Raw genomic sequence first — 7,345 nt, forward strand, 5'->3', positions numbered from 1 at the left:
GGGAGCAGTACAACTTGCTCAGCTGACGAAAGTGTAGGAGAAGAGCACTGACCTGAAAGCTGGCAGAAGGTCTAAGGATGCATTGTATTCTTCTTTCCATGGCGTCCTACTTCATTTTTGAGGAAGGTCAAGGGATGGAAAGATCTCCAGCCATCAGACAAGTCAACAAATAGCAGGTTATATGGAGCAATTAAACCCAGGGATTGTCAAGGCGAGATGCATGCCTGAACATTGCTTAAACAGGTTAAGAGGCCATAAAGGGCAATCTCATCAACAACACCTTCTTCTCTGTTTTAATTGCATAATGATAATTATCAGTGGAAGTGCACAAAATTTTGCAAATATGCTTGATCTCCACATTTCTAATGGCGATCATCTATCTTTTGCTTACATAACCAAGCAGCTGAATATAATGAGATCAAGGCTGACCTCGCTCAGATTTTGTGGTTGCGTAGGTTTTAAAATATATTAACAATAGAGTGTCTTTCTGTCATTAGGTTTTTGATACACATTAAAAAATGTCAGAAAGATAGATTTTTTAGAATGGTGCGCAGCAGAAATGAAAGTCAAGATCTCCTGTAGAAATAGACTGGTTTGAGATCTGCCCTTTGACCTCCGCTAATGATCCGATGTGTAAGCACATTTTCTTCAGGAATCTCCTTTAACACCCCATGCATACATTCAGCTGCATTCTTCCAGTTTATTCCATGCTGGCGTCAGCCTCTTCTAAGCCTGGACTCGGACTGTTACATGTTTTTCACTCTGGGGCAAATCCTGTCACACAACAGGGATAATTCAAGTTTTTTGTAATTTACACAAAAAAGGAAGTAAATTAAATCCTGACCAAAAGCAATCCTCAAAGTATAGTTAGGGTCATGGCTAAGTCTTTTTCCTTTTCAGAGGCTAGGTCATATCAATTTGCCACCTGGAGGGGTGGGGAGGCAGACAAGGGGGAGTGGGGCATTTTAGGGGGATACATTTTTAATTGGAGGGTCACTCGGCACTGGGTTCTTGTACATCCTCTGGGCACTTTAACTGTCTTTGTGGCAAACTCCAGCCAAGGCAAATCCCCCACCTCATTAAGACAGAAAAGATTAATTGACCAGTTCACCAACTGAGCGCCCCAGGACTTGATCAACTTTGTAAGGGAACACACCAATTAGACCCCTTCAGACCTTTACTCAGCATGATAGGTGCCTCGGAACACGGGTAATCTTTTTATTATTATCATCATTAGTCTCTGCAGCCATCTGAGAGAAAATAAATTTTTACTTCTCTTTATTGCCAGACACAATAGACGCGCTGGTTCTGAGCCAAGGTTCTCGTGAAGTCCCGACACAATGAATCGAGAGAAAATGAAGTGCTTTTACAGGAACGTACATCTGATACGCACTGCTCTGCAGGCAAGTTTATAAACAGGAAATTGGTATTAAATTCAGCATTTATTAAAGCACTTATCTACAAATAGCTATAGTGAAGGCTGATATGGAACTTCTGGTGCGAATGTTAAGCTTTGGTTCAAAGAAAGCTCCTGTTGCTGATGTCAGAGAGACAGTTTAGGTGGCAATGTGGGGGTTAGAGTTGAGCCTTATGCAAGGCCGTTATTACTCTCCAGGAAGCCAGAAATATGAATCTGAACAGAAACTAGCAGGGGGTCACAAGGCCTGTCTGTATAGTGGCGGATTATACGTCACACGGCGTATTCCAGGTTGCAAAACAACAAGCCCTGCCTAAATTAAACAACCGGCCCGACATGTCAGGCCACATGAGGTGACGGTGGATATTTCTCAACAAAGGCCAAAGCAATTCTCTCCTTCGAATCACTAGATGCTATGACATTTCTGGCTGCAATTAACCCTGAATATGAGCAATCTTTTTCGCATTCCAAATGTTTACTTAGTACATTTCTCATACTTAGCCTCACAACCTGTGCTTCTAGGACAGGCTCACGATGACCACAGCCCTGACTTGGATGAGTAGTTATTTATAGTGAGTGAGATATTAAGTCTGAAAGCAATGTTATACATATGGTAATTAGGATTATTAAAGTGAGACTAATTTTTTTTACACATGATCAAACAAGGTCCATTGTCCATCCAGTTTTGTTCTTGAAAATGTATACCACCGCTTACTACTGCTGAGAACCTTTTCACTTTCTGTATAACCAATTATCTTTTAATTGGAACACTGTCAGAACACTGCTATAATTAGTCAGTCATGCAGCATTTCACTTTTTACTTACGCTTTATTTTACTTTTTTAACTCAGTATCAGAAAAAAAAGCTAAGGAAAGAGGCTAAAAAAAATAAAAGCAGCAGGCTCAACTAAGATGTTCATGAATTCTGTCATGTAATGTTCCACTGATGAGACACCTTGTGGGGTTTTGTTGCCTTCCTACCTGCAGTACCAGAGCTCACTGGGCACAGCTGGCATCGGAGCTGGCGTGCTTGACGGCACCGCAGCCGGAGGGGGCAGGGAAGCGGCTCGGCTGCTCCAGCGTCGAGGACAGGCTGCCAACACCTGACACTTCTCCACCGGGCCGAGGCTCTGACCGCAGAGCTGACATTAAAGGTAGAGCGAAAATACACGTGCGGGGCGGATAGTGGGGTGCCGGAACCTGGCCGCGTCACTCCCTTTCAGCCCCTTATGGATCTGCAGCTTACTGTATGGTAATTTGTCGGTCGTTTTTTACTACGGGCTGGCTGGCCCTCCTGGGTGAATTGCCTCAGTCATTTGACATTTTTCTGGCTCCAATTAACCTTCAGTTTGACTCCCAGTATATTCTGTCTTTCCGCATCGTCTCTCTGCGAGGCGGCCATGAGAGCGGAAGAGGGAGGCAGCTGCTCCCGTTTGGCTATTTCAGTGCCTTGTGCAACGGGTCCAATTTCCAGTGAAGAGTAGCAGGTGAAAGAACCAGCAACATTTAGTCTGTGAGATGCCAGCTTCAGCATTAAATGTTTATTGGGTGCTTTCGCCTAGAGTCCCAAAACTCCAGGTGTATGTTGGACTCTGCACGCTTATGACCCTGCTGCCTGCAACATGACCTGCATGTGTTCATGTGGACCATCAAGATTTTTTGAGCGGTTCTTATTTACGCTGTTCTAACTAGGTGACTCCCTACACCAGGGTATTACACTACTGAAGCGTGGAAAATTGGCTGACTCTGAAAGCAGGTTGTCTCCCAGTATTACTGCAGGCCAGCATTATACAGCGTGCATAGAGTAAAATGTACAGTTTAAACTTTGTTTAAAGGTGGTGGAATAGCCTGTGAGCTTGCCCTTTAGCTTCTATTTAAGTACTGATACATTTATATCTGTGTATTTATAGAAGCTGCACATGTTTTTTCGATAAATAGGAATGTCAAGTTCGGTAAATATTGTTGGCATTCATGCTGTAAATGTTATTGTCCCACTGCAACTGCTGTTGTTAAATATGATGAAATGATTCCACCCCATATGGATGAGATGTGTATTTGCATACTGTTACACCGCCCTAAAATTAATCGCATGTATTCTAGCATGAACAGTATTTTAGATTTTATATATATAGTATTTTTTTTCTAGGGGTCAGTTTATATGAAAGGGGTAAATCATGTTCCTGTCTACATAGCGATTATATAATAAAAACATGTGAGAATTAATTACTGTCCATGTGAAGCGTCATTGTATTTTCTCCTCCAGCTAATTTAACACAAAACACAAAATAATAATCTTAATTTGCCTTATTTTGCGATTTTGCTCACTGCTTTCTCATCTGCTCGGAGAAGAGGACATATTATCGGGGATTACAGCGTCTGCAGTCATTTACTCCCTTACTGCTACAGACAAGGCGTTAGCTCAACCCCCACTTTTTTGCCCATAGTTCATGCAAAGGCCATCCGCAGCAAGTGTCTTCATGCGAGAATTTCCCTCATTTCAAGCGAAGCAGACAGTGCATAGCCCTCAGCGCTTTGCATTTATTTTTGTCTCCCGCCTTTAATCATCTCCATGACAGAAGACAAAGGTGGTGAAAAGCCACAGCAAGCACTCTCCCGCTTAATTCAGGTACAATCTACGGGCCAGTGTTTGGGATTTAGGCAGAGAAGAAGGGCCACAGTTCTGGGAGCTCGTGCTGTAAGTATCTAACCAGTGTCCCTGTACGGTGACATGTATTTACCTGTCTCCTCCGATAACTTTCTTTCTTGTGTCCTCTGAATCTTGGTTTCACTATGGCAGCTGGCCACAGAGGTAAAAGTGAAAAATAAAAGGCAAAAGCCAAAAATAACCTTAAAGCACTGTTCAATACTATGTCCCGTACTAGCAAACATAATTAAAACACGAAGGTAGTTTGTTCTATCTACATTTATTCACTTAGCAGACGCTTTTCTCCAAAATGACTTCTAATGAACTCTATGTAGTGTTATTAGTCCACACACCTTATTCACCAAGGTGACTTACACTGCTAGATACACAACTTACACTGGGTCACTCATCCATACATCAGTGGAACACACTCGCTGTTACACGCTATGGGGGAACCCAAAGAGAATGTTTTTGGACTGTGGGAGGAAACCAGAGCACCTGGGATCGAACCCACATTCTCTCACACCACCCAGGTGCTGTGCCACCATGCCACCCCTATCTATGTTTTTAAACTTTGGGGGCTCACAATGTATGGAATGCTTTACAGGGCATTTATTTGCTTGGTTTTGTAGCACACCGAATCCCTGTATTTACGATCATGGCAAAAGTATACAGCTCTTTGTCTATTGCGCAATGCACTTTTGTACACCAGGAGCTGGATTTAATAATCTGCAAAAGAAGTAAATGTAAATTTGATGTAAATCATACATCTTTACAGCGTTACGCAAAAAAACAGCAGAGCTTCTTAACTTTTGCCAGCGCTGTCAAGCTTATTAGTTAACTGTAGGTATCTTTTATAAATATATAGGTATGTGGGTTGATTTTAGGTATGTAGTTTTTTAGGTATAGAGGGTAGTAGGAAGGTAGTGGGATGAAGAAAACACAGTCTCTCCTCATGTTCTCTAGTGTGTATTCTCATGTCAGCTATCTGCAGTGGCACAGTTAGGTAATGTATATGTAAGGATCTTACTGAGCACAATCTGTGTTTCTCATATGTATCCAGAGTAACTGATCTTATCACATATAAGGAGAGGAGTTTATTTCACCTGTATCTGCTGGGAGGGCACTCTCCTCAGTGGTCTCAAGTTATTTGTGATGGTCCTGAAATGAATGAAGTAACAAATTGCATTTAATTCCAAAAGCCAAATTTATTATGGCTTCATGCCCTAGACTGAGTGTAGCCAATTAGAGAAATTCAGAGATCTCTGTGGGGACATTTGTTCTGCCAACACAATTATCAATAGTCAATATTGCTGTGAACTGTGTGTCTTTCTATTGCTCTCTGAGTTGTAAAAGTGACAATATTTCTTGCAGCTGTACTGTGTAACGATACACGTGTCTATAAATAAACACGTACATTTAAAATAATGGTAATAAAGGTATAAAAAAGGATACATTAAAATGTCAGCAACCATAATTTCCTCAAGTCAGATTTTTTCTCATCTCAAATTTTTTGCAACAATATCCAACATCAGTGGCAGTTTAAATTAAACACCAGGGCACATCAGAAATTGCACATTGTCCATTTATCAGGAATAAATAAACTTTTAGTTGAACTCTGTCAGGCCTGATTTCACCGGTCACTGCATAGGGAGACTGTCACGGGCAGCCGAGAGAAACGGGACGGCAGGACCCAAGTGTGGAGTCGTTCATTTGGATTCAGGGGATCAGGCAAGTTCTTGGGTCGGTCGGTCAGCGGTTGGGGTCAGAGCGGGAATCCATGGGTGAGGTCAGGAGACGAAGCGAAGAGTCGGTCAATCGGCGGTCGGCGTTGAAACGAAGATCCGTGGACGTGGTCGAGAAACAAGGCGAAGGGACGAAAACCGGAGGACGAGAACTGAGAACAAGGGTTGAGTGTGCACTGGACGTCACGAAGGAGGGCGGTTGTCTCTGACGAGATTCCGCAAAGGTATGGGAGCTGAGGAGGGTCTTTTAAAGGGTGAGCAGTTAATCAGGTGCTGTTGTGAGCTGTGGGCATGGACATGACAGAGACCCAATGTTAACAATATACAGTACTCTGAGTTGACGCTGCTCAAACTCACACGGCTTCTTACTTTCATCCGCCTATCATTGGGACATGTTTGGAGCCAGTGTTAGTCCTCATTCGTTGGTAATGGTAGATTCCATTACTCCTGTTATGCATTTAGTCAGGTTGTATTGACTAAACTATGCCTTAAATAAGTAATTTCTGACCCGCATGTCCCATACGGGGTCGCAGGGAACCGGAGCCTACCCAGCAACATAGGGCGTAAGGTCAGAGGGGGAGGGGACACACCCAGGACGGGACGCCAGTCCGTCACAAGGCACCCCAAGCGGGACTCGAACCCCAGACCCACTGGAGCGCAGGACCCGGTCCAACCCACCGCACCACCGTGCCCCCCTAAATAAGTCATTTTTATTTAGAAATGCATGTGCGAGTGAGGCCTTTAAATTAGCAGCTATCAAGGGTTAAATCTGGTGGGGTCAGACAGTGGTCACAGTTTTTAAGACAACGATGTTCACTGAGTACAGCTTAATGCAGGAGGCATTAAGTATTAAACGCCTCAGGTCACGAGGAAAAACACATGCTATGAAACAGACGACAAACCCACTGATGTCTCTGACTTCAGTTTGAACTTGAGCTGGGAATGTACACTATTACAGGTTCAGTAATTTTCACCTCATGTCTCATAACTTTTTTGTGAGGCATTACCATCAACCTTGAACTCCCAGGCCCCAAACTTCACTAAACTGGCACATTTAAAATGAAAGACTTTTGCCTGACCATTTGCAACCATTGCTCTTGAATAATTCACCATTCTAACAAACACAGAAAGTTCAAATTGAGCATGTTACCTTTGCACTTAAGGGCTGCCGTTCTTTATTCATAGGTTTACTTTAAATCTCAAGCTTTTCTTTTCCCGTAATTAATGTAATGTGATAGTTTCTTGAATGAAATGTTTGGTTCAGATCCTGGCAATAATTATGTTAACATAGGAAAATGTAATTCAGTCACAATCATTCAGCCACATGCTTTACATCCAAAGAAATGCATGCAGCATTGTTCTAGCACTGTATACAGTATTACATAAAGATTTCAGTGTACCATACGTTTATATTTCCCATATCATTTAGCAGTGATATTGGCAGAGGAGGTGGTCAGTTATATACATAAACACCAAGCAGCACTATCCAACCATGAGCTGGTGTTTTCATTTCACACACACACACACACACACACACACA

The sequence above is a fragment of the Scleropages formosus genome, chromosome 7, assembly GCF_900964775.1.
Source record: "Scleropages formosus chromosome 7, fSclFor1.1, whole genome shotgun sequence".
Lineage (NCBI taxonomy): Eukaryota > Metazoa > Chordata > Actinopteri > Osteoglossiformes > Osteoglossidae > Scleropages > Scleropages formosus.